The sequence below is a fragment of the Hemiscyllium ocellatum genome, chromosome 13 (genome assembly GCF_020745735.1).
Source record: "Hemiscyllium ocellatum isolate sHemOce1 chromosome 13, sHemOce1.pat.X.cur, whole genome shotgun sequence".
Lineage (NCBI taxonomy): Eukaryota > Metazoa > Chordata > Chondrichthyes > Orectolobiformes > Hemiscylliidae > Hemiscyllium > Hemiscyllium ocellatum.
This window is the reverse complement of record NC_083413.1, coordinates 15,092,246-15,107,463: the sequence shown is the minus strand read 5'-3', so window position 1 is coordinate 15,107,463 and position 15,218 is coordinate 15,092,246.

Genomic DNA, 15,218 nt, shown 5'->3' with positions numbered 1-15,218 from the left:
ATCTAAAAGAATCTTCCTTGAATCTAATGAGTTTTGGATAATTAAATGAATTAACTTACTCACTAGCTACATCTTTTCTGCCCCTGAGATGAAGTCCAGTAGGACATTGTCAACTCCAACAATTTAACTCAGGACTACTTCCCTCATAAATGTAATTTTCTTGAGTTTCTCTCTTTCAGTTCCTGGGTTACAAATACTTCCAGGATGCTCAAGTATCCTTTTTCATGAAAACTAATACTAAATACCTCCTCAATTCATCTGCTGTCCCTTTGTCCTTCATTAACAATTTCTCTAGCCCATTTTCTATCAGAGCAACATTTATTTTGTGAACTCTTTTGCTTTTGAAATATGTTAAGAATCTTTTTCCTGTCTGGTTTTAAATTTTCGGCTAATTTTCTTATGTTCTCTCATTTCCTCCTTATTAATACTTGAGTAAACTTTTAATTTTTTTGTAATATTTTGCCCAATCTTCTGAACTGCCACCTATCTTTGCAGAAGTACATCTTTTTTTGAGTTTAATGCTATCTTTGATTTTTTTTAGTGAACATGCACATGGACACCAATGAAAACCTAAAATGCTGCCATAAGTGGTGGCTTTTGCTGTCCTCATGTGAGTACATGTGACAATAAAGCTAGTTCTAATTAGAATTATTAGAGGCAGGATTCAAATTTTTCTTACTTGTTGGAATGCATCGATTTTGTGCTTTCTGAAAAATCCGCTTAAATTTTTGCCACTGTGTTGCTATTAACCTATCCCTGAACCTAAATTGCAGTTCACCTTTTGCCCCCTCTGCTTTCATGCATTCTTAAATCCCCTTTCTAAAATTCAATGCAGTAATCTTAAATCCATGCTTCATTCTCCATACTATGCATAAAATGTAATCATATTATGATCACTATTAACCAGGGAGGATTTTACTATCGGGTCAGTAATTAATCCTATCTCATTGGTTAAAACCAGGTTTAATATAGCCTACTTTCTGATTAGTACCATAACATGCTGAGTTAATGTGATAATGCTGCTCCTTTAACAAGGTTAGTTTGCTGTTGGTTTCTTTTGAGGTGGGGGTGGGGGGGAAGGCTGTAAAGGCAGAGGTTCCAGTACATCTGGTAATATCTACTTGTAAAGACTTTTAAGGTTTTTTTTAAGCAATTGTACAACAAAAGTGGATGGCTTAAATTCTGTTGAAAATGTGTTGCTGGTTAAAGCACAGCAGGTTAGGCAGCATCTCAGGAATAGGGAATTCGACATTTCGAGCATAAGCCCTTCATCAGGAATGAAGGGCTTATGCTCGAAACGTCGAATTCCCTATTCCTGAGATGCTGCCTAACCTGCTGTGCTTTAACCAGCAACACATTTTCAGCTGTGATCTCCAGCATCTGCAGACCTCATTTTTTACTCGGCTTAAATTCTGTAACATAAATGTAAACCTTTGTCTTGTAAAGCAATGTAAAAGCTCCGAAGAATGAGTAATCATAGATTTGATGGGTGTTACAGAGTTAATTTGAGTACACACCTGTGTGATTCGGTATTCACCATTAGAAAGGCTTGCAAAATGACAACATTCTTCTGCAGGACAGATGAGCCATTTTTAAAAAAAAATTAGATTTTCAAAATAAATGACAGTGATAAAAGCAGTTTTTCAGAGATGGTTTCACATAAAGTAGCCTTGGACAATGATGCCACTGAATCACAGCCTGTGACAGGGTTATAGGTTTAACACAACAACAACCGCTGATGCTGGTTTAGGCTCCACTTGGTAAACTGTCCAGAAGAAAATATCCACTTCATGTTTCATTTTATCTAATCCCAAACTTTTTTTAAATCTTCTCCTTATCAACATTACCTTTCTTTTCCAAACTCTCCTATGTACATTACCCACTTATTTTCCCCTTAATTGCAGTCATCCTTAGTTATTTCAACTCCTGTAGGTGGCAGTAAGTTCCATGTCAGAGCTATTCTCTGTGTGCTATGGTTGCTTCTGAACCGAATTACCTTACATTCATATTCTCAAGTGTTGGACTCTGCTATTTCTCAAATACTTGAAAGTAACAGAAACCCAGAAAGTAACAGCAGGCGTAGGCCCTGTGGCGCTTTGACACTGCTCCATCAAGCTCCACCTCCAGGGCATGCACATTGACTCCATGGTTAGCACTGCTGCCTCACAGCAACTGGGACCCACGTTCGATTCCACCCTCGGTCAACTGCCTGTGTGAAGTTCACATGATCTTCCTGTGTCTGTGTGGGTTTCCTCCCACAGTCCGAAAAGGGGCAGGTTAGTACAATTGCAACATTTAAAAGGCATCTGAGTGGGTATATGAATAGGAAGGGTTTGGAGAGATATGGGCCGGATACTGGCAGGTGGGGCTAGATTGGGTTGGGATATCTGGTTAGCACGGACAAGTTGGACAGAGGAATCTGTTCCCTTGCTGTACATCTCTATGATTCTATGAGTCTGTGAGATGGTTTGTTCCTGGGAAATGCAGACTTATAGGGATAGGCTAAAGGGTGCAGGTCTAACTGGGCTGCTCCTCAGAGGGTTGGTGTGGACTTGATGGGCTGAATGGCCTGCTTCCATATAGTAGGCATTCAATGTGATCATGGCTGATCATCCAACTCAGTTCCCTGTTCGTGTTTTCTCACTTTAATCCTAAGAACTGTATCTAACTCTTTCTTAAAAACATTCAATGTTTTGGCCTCAATTGCTTTGTTTGATGGCCAATGTCATGGGGTCACCACTGTCTGGCTGAAGACTTTTCTCCTTATCTCAGCGGCCTACTCCCAACTTGAAACAATGACCTTGGTTCTAGACTCCCCAATCATCAGGAACATCCTTCCTGCATTTACCTGTCTTGCAGTGTTAGATTTTTATAGATTTCTGTGAGACCATTCCTCATTCTTCTAACCTCCGGTCGCTATAATCCTAACTAATCCAGTTTCTCTTCATACATCAGTCCTGCCACCAGTCTGGTAAATCTTTCTCATATTCCCTCCATGGTCAGAATGTCCTTTCTCAGAGAAGGAGACCAAAGCTGCACACAACACTGCAGGTTGAGGTTCGCTACCTGAATACGCTCCCTTACCCTATCAGATGAAGGTGACATGAACTCCAAAGTCATATCCTGTCTTCATGTTCCTCTGCTGATATCAGGACTCTATGTCAGAAAATGTTGGCTCACGTATTGCAATCAGTGGTGAAGCAAAGTCGTCCATGACTGATTGTGTTTGAAACGACTTGCCTACCCTTCTGAGCAGTGGCTTTGTCCACCATCTGGTTACCGGATCCATTGGCAAGTCAACTGGAGGAGCCCAGTGCCAAGACTCAGTGAATCCCAGTGAAACCACAACATTTCTGGAGTCACGAACTGAAATAGAAGCACAGAAGAGTTAAGATTAGAGTGGTGCTGGAAAAGCACAGCAGGTTAGGCAACATCCGAGGAGCAGGAGAATCGACGGTTAAGGCAAAAGCCCGTCATCAGGAATGAGTTCATCAGGAATCAGGAACAGAAGCATCGAAGATAAGACCAGGAGGAGGCCATTCGGCTCTTTGATCCTGCTCCACCATTCATCACAATCATAGCTGTTCATCCAACTCGATAATCTAATCCTGCTTTCTTCCATAACCTTTAATCCCATTCACCCCAAGTGCTATATCTAGCCACCTAGTGGGTACGTTCAATGTTTTGGCATCACCTACTTCCTGTTGTAATGAATTTCACAGGCTTGCCACTCTTTGGGTGAAGAAATGTCTCCTCATCTCCGTCCTAAATGGACCACCCCGAATCCTCCAACTGTGACCCCTTGTTCTGAATGTACCCACCATTAGGAACATCTTCCCTGCATCTATCCTGTCTAGTCCTGTTAGAATTTTATAAGTCTCTATGAGATCCCCCTCACTCACCCAAACTCCAGCAAAAACAATCCTAACCTAGTCAATCTCTCCGCATATGTCAGTCCCAACATCCCCGGAATCGGCCTGGGAAATCATTGAGATTAAGAGCATCCTTTGAGAGTAAGAGCATCTGTCCTCAGAAAAGGAGACCAAAACCACACACAATGTTCAAAGTGTGGCCTCACCAAGGCCCTGTATCACTGCAACAACCCGTTCCTGCTCCTGTACTCGAATCCTCTTGCAGTGAAGGCCAACATACCTTTTTCCTTCTTTACCACCCGTTGCATCTGCACCCACACCCTCTCTGGAATCAGGAGCTAAAGACATCCTGCAGGAATCTGGAATGGGGAGGGGTTACTGGAGCCAGAGGTGGTGTGGGAGAACATGGGGGCAGGCATTGGGCAGGGTGTGGTGCTGTATGTGTCCTGGAGGGTAATGGTGGGCATTAGCCATGGGTGCGAGTGGAGGACGGGTGAAGATAAATCCGAGTGTTGGCTGATTAGATAGGGATGTGAAGTGGTGCTAGGAGAAAGGGGGGTGGGGAGGAGGGTGAGAGGAATTGGAAAGTGTCTTGGTTGAAGGAATGTCATGCAGGGAGATGCTGGAGAGTCACGTAGTGGAAGACTTCAGGCAGTTGAAATGACTTTGACAGCTCAGTATTCCTGCTTTCCAGAGTACCGCTTCTGATTTCCATGGTCACTACCGTCCAAGCCTGCTTGGTTAGAAAGGTTGCTGTATTTATCCCAGTCATGAAAAAGTTCACCTCACTTCGCTTGCTCAGGTTTTGCAGCAGGATCAGAGCGAGTGTTTGGGGAACAGGGATTCTGCATCTCCTCTCCATTCCCATGGCTGCTGCAAACTGGACGATCCATATACAAGGCAAGCCATTGTCATGTATGTCTGCCAGAATCCTTTCATTAGAAGTTTGTTTTTTGAATGAGCATAATGAGCCAGTGCATATTCAGGCACAATTTCAGTGTACTTGAGCCTCCCAAAGTCAGCAGTTTTATTTCTAAGAAAGGCATGCAAAGTGAAAGTGGAAAATTGATGTTCATAGCAACAATATTCTGAAATGTTTTTGCTTGACAAACTCCTCATCCTCATCACACTGGGCAGAATTTGACCAAGCTAATGGATGGCACAGGGTTTTCCATTCACTGAGCCATGAACTCATATTGGCATGATGGCGGATACTCTTGCCAACTTTTATAGGTGCACCATTGAGAGCATTCTGTCTGGATGTATCACTAACTGGTATGGCAACTGTACCATTTAAGATCGGAGATGGCTACAGAGAGTAGTGAACTTGGCCCGGACAATCACAAAGGCCAACCTCCCATCTATGGAATCTATCTACCAGGCCCGTCAAGGAAAGGCCGCCAGCATTCTTAAAGATCCTCTTCCCTTCTCCCTCCTCCCAATTACAGCATTTAAAAAGCATCTGGATGAATAGGAAGGTCTGAGATCGATATGGGCCAAATGCTGGCAAATGGGTCTAGATTAATGTAGGTTATCTGGTTGGAATGGACAAGTTGGACCTAAGGGTGTGTTTCTGTGCTGTATGGTTCTATGACCCTCTGACTGTAATTTAGCTTTTGTGGCTTCTCAATTGTTAGATTTTCAGAAAATGTGTGATCTGAAACTGATATCAAAATGCAGCAAAAAGTCATGTTAGCCCACATTTCAATATCAATCGCTTTACTAGAAGAGACAGGGAGCATCAAATCAATTAAATGAATGAATGCTTCAGTACATGGAATATCCTGGGGAACAATTAGTTTGATCCCAATTCCAGTTTGTGGGATGAGGGTCAGAGTTTTCCCAGCAGAGCCATTCCATAATCCAATTGCTTCAGACGTTTCCACATCAGCATTTTGCCACCTTCACTCAGGATTTTTTTCTTAAAAATAAAACAAGCATTTCCCTTTGGCAGCTGGACAAGGCACTGAGAGGGGCATTGCAACATGATTCTGATAATCCTGGGTTGACAACACAGAGATAGTAGGTAGAATTTTCTCACCTCAGTCTCTGCTGTAATATTGGGTCAGAAACCTGTTGGATTCTCCAACAGCGTTAACCGTGCCCTTTTAATTAAACTACAACACTAACACGCTGTTTCTGGAATGTTCAGGAGAAAGTGAGGACTGCAGATGCTGGAGATCAGGGTTGGGAGTGTGGTGCTGGAAAAGCATAGCAGGCCAGGCAGCATCCGAGGAGCAGGAGAGTCGACATTTCAAGCATAAGTCCTTTATCATGAATCTTCAATCAGTCAGTGAGGAAGGGGAACATGAGACACTAATCCTTCAAAGGATAGATTTCAAATGAAAGGCCCCAAGTATACGCAATACAACGTTTCACCTGAACATGGACTGAAAGGGAACTTACAAGGAGTAGCATTCCTTTAATATCTGTTGCTCTTGTCCTTCTAGATAGTAGTGGTTGTAGATTTGGGAAATGCTGCCTAATGAGCCTTGGTGAATTTCTGCAGTGCATCTCTGAACCACAGTACTCAGTCAGTGGTCAAAGAAGTGAATGTTTGTGAATATGGTGCCAGTCATGGATGGTGCCAAGATTCTTCAGTGTTGCTGGAGCTGCACTCCACCTCCCAGGGATATAAAAACCCCTGGATAAGAATAGAAATTGCTGAAGAAGTTCAGCCAGTCTGGCAGCATCTGTGGAGAGAAATCAAAGTTAACATTTTGTAACATCCATCAGTGCTGAGGAAGACTCAAACCAAAACGCTACCTCTGCTTTCTGTCCACAGATACTGCCAGACCTGCTGAGCTTTTCCAACAATTTCTACTGTTGTTTCTGATTTACAGCACCAACAGTTCTTTCAATTTTTGTATAGAAACTCCTCAACTGGCCATATCTGAGGAGTAAAAAATGGCTCCTTGCAATGTTGAAACATTTTAGTTTGAGGAAACTGTCCTGTTTTAGTCCATTCTCTAATCTTAATGGAGTGATTGTGGTCTTGTTCCCTTCATTCACCTTGTTACTGATTGAGTACAGATCCTTGTCAGTGACATAAAGTCCACAGACAGCTTCTACTCTGTGTAGTTTTGATAAGTCTTGTATTTCCAACAGTCATGTGCTTTTGCAAAGTCATCAAAGGCAAATGAGAAGTTTTTTGGTTACACTTGTCATCCTTTAAGATGCTCTGAAGTATTGTAATGTTTTTTCTTGCAATCGTTACTGCTTGAAAGCCACTTGTCTCAGGTTGATCTTGGCTGACTCATTCAGCCCTTTCACCATGATCGTTGTGAACAGCCAGAGCAACATGGGACTTATTGTGATGGGATGCCACATACTAATTGCCTTTCAAGTGTCTTGGATCCTTGCTTTTTTGGGATTAGGACTTTTTAAGGGTTTAGAGCATTGCATTTGACTTCAACCTTAGAGAGATGAGGTGGGGAAACTATGTGGTATCTATAATTCGATGGCTTCGGCTATAGGTCTGTTAATTTGGCCTTCTCTCATCTGCCTTTAGTAATGGTCAGGAGACAGCTTCAGTTTTAAAGTTTGGATTTTCACAGGTACAGAAGCGTTTGCTTTGGAAAACATAAGTGTGTAAATCTCATTTGCGTCAAACCTACACAGGCACATTCACGTACAAGATTATAAGCTGGCCTGTGGAAACACCAATTAGTTATTACCTGCTGGCAGGACATCCCGAGTGCAACTGAACACACACAGATAGATTATGATGATCGTCTTTGCATTGGGAACAAACCCTCCATTATCCCAAATCAGATAGAATTGTACTGGAATGACAATGGAATTGCAGAGAGAGGCTATCATAAACAAATGTATTTGGATATTTAGTGGTGCTGTTACTACTTAGTAATCTGGAGGGCCAATCTACATTGCACAGAATTGCAATTCATATGCCACCAGCATAGTTGGAAAAAATGTAAGTTCAGTTTAAAGCATTTGGATATAAAAAGCCAGAATCTCTAAAAGAGACCATGCATTGCAGGTTTGTTGAAAGTCTAATTGGTTGACCACTGTCTTTTTAAGGAGAAAGTGAGGACTGCAGACACTGGAGATCAGAGTCGAAGAGTGTGGGGCTGGAAAACTGCAGCCAGGCCGGCAGCATCCGAGGAGCAGGAGGGTTGACGTTTCTGGCGTGAGTTCTTCATCAGGAATGAGGCCAGTGGTCCAAAGTGGCTGTCTATGCCCGTCATTATTCTATTTATCTCAATTATATTTCCTCTTGGTCTCTTCATGTCTAAGCTCAGAGATAAATGGGAGGGGGGGGGGTGCGATTGGAGGAAAGGTAGCTGGGGAAGTGACAGGTAGATGAAGGTGGGGCTGAAAGTGATAGGTCAGAGACGAGGGTGGAGTAGATAGGTGGGAAGGAAGATTGACAGGTAGGGCAGTTCAAGAGGGAGGTGCCGAGTTGAAAGGTTGAGATGGGATAAGGTGGGGGAGGGGAAATAGGGAAACATCGATTCTCCTGCTTTCTGACAGGCTGGACTTTTCCAGCATCACACTCATCAATTGCTGTTTTTCTTAATGGTTCCTTACATTTATTGAGGTTAAGTGAGCAACAAGCAATTTATTGTAAAGGATTTGATATAATGGTAAAATGTCCGAAGGTGATAAAAAATGAGCATCATTAAATAAAATTCAACACAAAACTACATAAGCAGATTTAAGAATTTAAGAAGCAGGTTTGAAGAATTGTTTTTCAGGATGAAAGATACTTGGAGAGGTTTAGGGAGGGGATTCCCAGAGCTTAAGGCCTGGGCAGCTGAAGTAACAGGTTGTAATAATCTAATGATTAAAACTAAGGATGATCCAGAAGACAGAATCAAAGAAGTGCAGATTTACCAGGGTGTTTCTCAGGCTAGAGAGTTTCAGTTATGAAAAGATTGAGAGGGAACATAGTTGAGGTAGGTAACAGTATGAGGGCCATAGACAGTGTAGATAGGAAGGAATCTCTCCCCATGTGGAAGTTTCAATGACCAAGAGGAACAAATTGGAGGTAAAGGGGCAGAAGGGTAACTTTTTTCACCCAGATGGCGGTGGGAATCTGGAACTCACTGTTTGTAAGGGCAATAGAAGCAGAAATCTTCACAACATTGAAGAAGTATTGAGATGTACATTTGCAATGTTAAGGTATGCAAGGCTTTTGGCCAAGTGCTGAAAAATAGGATTAGAATAATTAAATGGTTGTTTTTGACAGGCTAAAGGGATGATGTTCAATGAGAGTTTTTATTGCAATAAGAACATCTCGATCAAATGGCATTGATCTGATGTACTTTTCCCATGTGGACATTGAACAGACACCTTGTCAGAAGGAGGCAGCTACAGAGTGTGCTGTCCAGCCTGTGAGTGGGATAGTAGATCATCACTTCTCAAACAGATCCTCGTGGTGCCATATTAGTCACCATTAAACTCACGTTTAATTGACTTCCAATTTTTGCTTTTAAAACTGAATTCAAATTCATTATCTGCCATGGTAGGATGTGAACCTAAGGTGTCTCCATTTCTGGTGACTGACTCAACACGGGCATTTACTTCAAACCCACCAATTCCTAAAGCTACCTGGAGTACACCTCCTCTCACCTCCTCTCCTGTAAAAACACTCTCCCTTACTCCCAATTCTTCCAACTTTGCCACATCTGCTCCACCATAGAACAGCCCAGATGGCCTCCTTCTTCATGGACTGCAATCTCACCTCCCATCTGGTCAATGATGCCCTCCAGCACATATCCTCCACTTCCCGTACCTCTGCCCATGAACCCCAGTCCTCCAACTACAATAAAGACAGAATTCCCCTGGTCCTCACCTTCCACCCCACCAACCTTGGGACACAATACCTCTACCATTTCCACCACCTACAAACTGATCCCACCACAAGAAATATATTTCTCTCCCCACCCTTATCTGTGTTCCGCAGAGACCATTCTTTCTGCGACTCCCTTGTGAGGTCCATGTCCCTCACTGACCCACCCTCCACTCCCAGCACCTTCCCCTGCCACCACAAGAAGTGCAAAACCTGCGCCCATACCTCCCCCCTCACTTCCATCCAAGGCCCCAAAGGATCCTTCAACATCTGACAGAGATTTTCTGCACCTCCACATGCATCATCTACCACGTTCGTTGCTCTTGACATGGTCTCCTCAATATTGGGGAGTCAGGACGCCAACTTGCAGAACATTTCAGAGAACATCTCTTGGGCACGCACTAAACAACCCCACTACCCTGTGGCTGACCACTTCAATTCCCCCTCCCACTCTGCCAAGGACATTCAAGTCCTGGGCCTCCTCCACCTCCAACCTTTAGCCACCCGATGCCTGGAGGAAGAACGCCTCATCTTCTGTCTTGGGATTCTCTAACCACATGGGATCAGTGGTTTGAGAATCCCAAGTTTCCTCTTCTCCCCTCCCCCCACCTTATCCCAGATCAAACCCTCCAACTCTACACCGCCCTCTTGCATTGTCCCACTATTCATCTTTTTTTCTCACCTATCCGCTTCACTCTCCACTCCGCCCAATCACCATCAACCCCACCTCCATCTACCTATCGCATTGCCAGCTACCATCCCTCCAGCTCCACCCCTCCCTCCCATTTACTGCTCAGTCCCCTTGGGTCCCTCATCACATTCCTGATGAAGACCTTATGCTTGAAACATTGACTCTCCTGCTCCTCGGATGCTGCTTGACTTGCTGCGCTTTTCCAGCACCACATTTTTTGACCACCAGAATATTACACAAGACCAAACTAAAGAACTGTGGAGGCTGGAAATCAGAGACAATAGCAGACATTGCTGGGAAAACTCAACTTGTCTGGCAGCATCTGTGGAGAGAAAACAGAGTTAATGAAAGAAGGGTCACCTGAAACATTAACTCTGATTTCTCTGCAGAGAAACAACCAGACCTGCTGAGTTTTTCCAGCAACTTCAGTTTTTGTCTCTGCATTACTAGTCTAGCAACATTGCCACTAAGCCATCACATCCCTACACGTTACATCATAGCATAATGCAGTGGCTTTAATGCATATTTATTAAATTCGATCACTGCAAGATATCTGGTCATTTCGCATTGCAGTTTTTTGTGAGCGTGCTATGTGTAAATTGGGTGTTCAGTTACATTGTATTGTAGCACTACCTATATTTCATTTGCTGTTCAGTTCTTTCAGTTATCCTCAGATCATGAAAGCTGCTACACTTTGCATTATTTTTAAAAAGCTGAATGACTCAAATTTCCAAAGAAGGGCTTACGCTCGAAAGGTCGATTCTCCTGGTCCTTGGATGCTGCCTGACCTGCAGTATTTTTCTAACACCACACTCTCCAATATCTGCAATCCTCACCTTCTCCCCGAAAGACTCACTCGCCTATCATAATGTTACTTTTCCCCCTTCAGACCCACTTTCTATTCTTTCTCGTTTGGCCTGACGACTCTTTTGTCTTAAATCCTCATCTCCTTTGTTTTCGGGTTCTCCCACAGCCTCACCCCGATGTATCCTCCTCCAGCCTACCATGATCCTAGATCTTTTCACTGCTCCAATTCCAATCTCTTACATTTCCCTCATTTTAATCACTCCCTCACCAGTTGCCGTGCCTTGAGCTGCTTGGGGCTTGAAGCACTGGAATTCCCTTCCTGAATGTCTGCACTTCTCTCCCCGCCTTTAAAATGACCAGTTTGAATTATTTTTTGTCTGACTTTTGTAATGATACTGCGGTGTTTTGTTCTGGTTTCTTTTAGAGAGAGATTGGGGGACAGGTGAAGAGCAGTCAATGAGATGATAATCAACTTGTGAAGCCTTAGGTGTTTTTGGTTTAAAGCTGGAACAATGGAAGCATCCTGAATGGGTGTGCTCCAACACCCACCCACAGGAGCAGGGATTTTAGGTTTAGCTTTCAGCAGTTGTTGCTGGGGCCTCAGCAGAATTGGAAGGCAGTGAATGTCGCTTGGCTGTGACATTCTGGGTTTTCTCTGGATGTTTTTCGTCTGGGACTATGGGAGTTACATGTGAGACAATCTATGTTCCGAGTTTGCCTTTTGCCAAGGACGTATTTATAGAATGTTATCATATTGGAACAGTTAGTGTTTAGTAGTAAAATAGCCTATTATTCTGTTAGGTCTTCCAATAGCATTGTTACTCTCTTTCTTATTTTAAAGGCATATGTGAGGTACTATGCTCCAGATGCAATTTGGTTGGTCAAGGCACTCAATATTAAGCAAAAGAAAATTTATTCGAACACTATTGTTAAAATGCAACAGAAGAAAAAGTTAGGGTCTGTGCTCCCTTCTTGATATATTTTGAGAGGATCTAATATGGTCCATAACACTTTGTTGATTTTTCAAATCTTCTCCGTCTGTGGCTTGATGCTGCAACAAATGAGTTTCAAAAGTGTTTTTATTGTTATAGCCTTTCCTAAGCACCATTGAATATTCTATCACTTTAAAGTCGATTTAAGTTATTATGATTTTTTTTCTTTTGAATGAGACCATCATCACTTTGGCTGGAGCTTGGTGAGATCCCACTGAAGGGTGGTTCCCTCAGAACGGGATCCTTCACAACTTGGGTGAAACTTACTCAACTGTCTCGATATGTTACCCTAATGGAAATCCTGGCCTCAGCTTTACAATCACGTATCGAATAAATCTGCTGCACTTGGCTTCTGGCATTGAAATATTCTTAGGAATCGAAGGAATACAAATGAATGCTGTCATCAGAAATGGACAGAACAGCTAGGATTGATTCAGTTTCATGAACTAAGCGTGCCGAATAGGAAGGAAAGGATGTTAGCAATGAAACAGAATCACTTTTGCAGTTCAGGATGAAATGTGTCTCTAAACTGGAATAAATGGGTCTCCAAAGGATGAATGATGCTTGGATTATAATGATGGTGTAACTCATTCTCCATGTGACACCCAAGCTGATAACATTTAACACTGAGCCAAAATTGACTCAGAGACCATTAGATGCGAGAGCAGAAGAAGGAGGAATGTGCTCCTCCATTCAATGAGATCATGGCTGAGCTGATAATCCTCAACTCTACTTTCCTGCCTTTTCCTCATAATCTTTGATTCCCTTAAAAATTATAAATTCTGTCCATAGTGTCAGCTTCAAACATACTTAATAACCTATTTCAACAACCTTCTGGGGTAAAGAATTCCACAGATTCACTGACCTCTGAGAGATGAAATTCCTCTTCATCTCTGCTTTATGAACACCTCAGCCTGACCTTATGTTCTCTGTTACTAGACACTGAAACAATGTTTCCTCATCTACTTATCAACTCCCCTAAAATTCTTGCATGTATTCAATAAAGTGGCATGATGGCTCAGTGGTTAGCACTGTTGCCTCATAGTGCCAGGGACCCAGGCTCAATTCCCCCCTTGGATGACATCTGTGTGGAATTTACACATTCTCCCCGTGTCTGTGTGGGTTTCTTCCAGTTGCTCTGGGTTCCTCCCACAATCCAACAATGTGCAGGTTAGGTGGATTGGCTATGCTAAATTGCCCATAATGCTAAGGAATGTTAGATGAATTAGTCATGGGAAATGCTGGAGTACAGAGAATAAGGTTAGGGAGGTTAGGTCTGGGTAAGATGTGTTGGTGTGAACTGAATGGCCTGCTTCCACACTGTAGGGATTCTGTGATACTAAGATTACCTGAACTGCAATGTGCAGTTCTAACAACACTCAAGAAGCTTGACCCCACCCAAGATAAAGCCACCTGCTTGATTAGCCCCACGTCCACAAGCAACCACACCCTCCACCACCAACACTCAGTCGCAGCAGTATGTGTTATCTGTAAGATGCACTGCAGAAATTCACTAAAGATCCTCAGACAGCACCTTCTAAACTCACGACCACTTCCATCCACAAGGACAAGGGGAGTAGACACATGCGAACACCATCACCTGCAAATTCCCCTACAAGCCACTCACCCATCCTGACTTGGAAATATATATCAATGCTTGTTCACTGTCGCTGGGTCTGAATCCTGGAACTCTGTCCAGAAGGGCATTGTGGGTCTACTTACAGCCCATGGACTGCAGTGGTGCAAGAAGACAGCTCACCACCACCTTCTCAAGAGCAATGAGCATCGGCCCAACCTACTCAACCACTCCTCATAAGACAGACCATCCACCCTCAGGATCAACATGGTAAACCTTCTATGGACTGCCTCCCATGTCTGCATTTCCTTCCTTATTTAGGGGATTAAAATTATTTACAGCAGCCCAGTTGTAGTCTGAATAGTGCCTTTTATAGTTTTAACAAGGCCTCACCATTCCCTTTGAAATAAAGGCCAGCATTCATTCCTGGGCTAGTGCTCTTTACGCTATGTGTATGATATGCACCTCACCAAACATGAGACTTGTTCGGCAGTTTCCATGATTGCAATGTAAGGATCGCTGAAGTTGTACTAAAAGGAGAGACTGGAAATAATCATGAAGTCAGGGAAGACTGCTATTTCAGAGCATATACATTACATGTACATAATTGGAGTCCTGAGTCAGAGGCTGCAGTAATGAACTGGCAACTGACACTCTGAAGTATTTCAATAACACAAGCCACACTCATGAGCAATCTGGAGGTATTTCCAGTGAAAAGTACCGGAGGCTACAGGATTATAGATTTTCTGTCTTGTTTTTAATTGCTTGTAAAACATTCTGAAATAGTGCAAAGTACTGACCAAGTACAAATTCTTTCAGTCATAAATAATGTTGATCCTATTTGAACTTGCAATGGCTGAGAAAAAAAAATACTGCAGTAGGTTTTCAGTTGGGGACAATCTTTCAACTTATGTTCGGCAAAATACTGCTGGAAATCTGAAAGTATAAACTGAATGAGCTGGAGACACTCAGCATGTCTGACTGCATCTTCATTTCTCACTCATCTGACTTGGGCATTATTTTCCATCCTAGCTTCCCTTGAGAAGGAGGTGGCAAGCTACTTTCTTGAACTGCTGCAGTCCATGTGCTGTAGGTAGACCCACCATACCATTAGGAAACGAGCCCAGGAATTTGACCCAACAATAGTGAAGGATCGGTGATATATTTCCAAGTCAGGATAGTGAGTGACTTGGAAGGATACATGCAAGTATTGGTGTTTCCATGTGTTGTTGCCCTTGAACTTCTAGATGGAAGTGTCCATATGTTTGGAAGTGCTGTTTAAGAAGCTTGGTAAGTTCCTGCAGTATAGCCTGTAGATGATATACACTGCTATTACTGAACATCAGTAGTGCATTGACTGAATATTTCTGAATGTGGTGCCAAGCAAGTAGGCTGCGATGTCCTAGATGGTGTCAATCTTCCAGAGAGTTGTTGGTGCAAGTGGGGAGTATGTTATTACACTCCT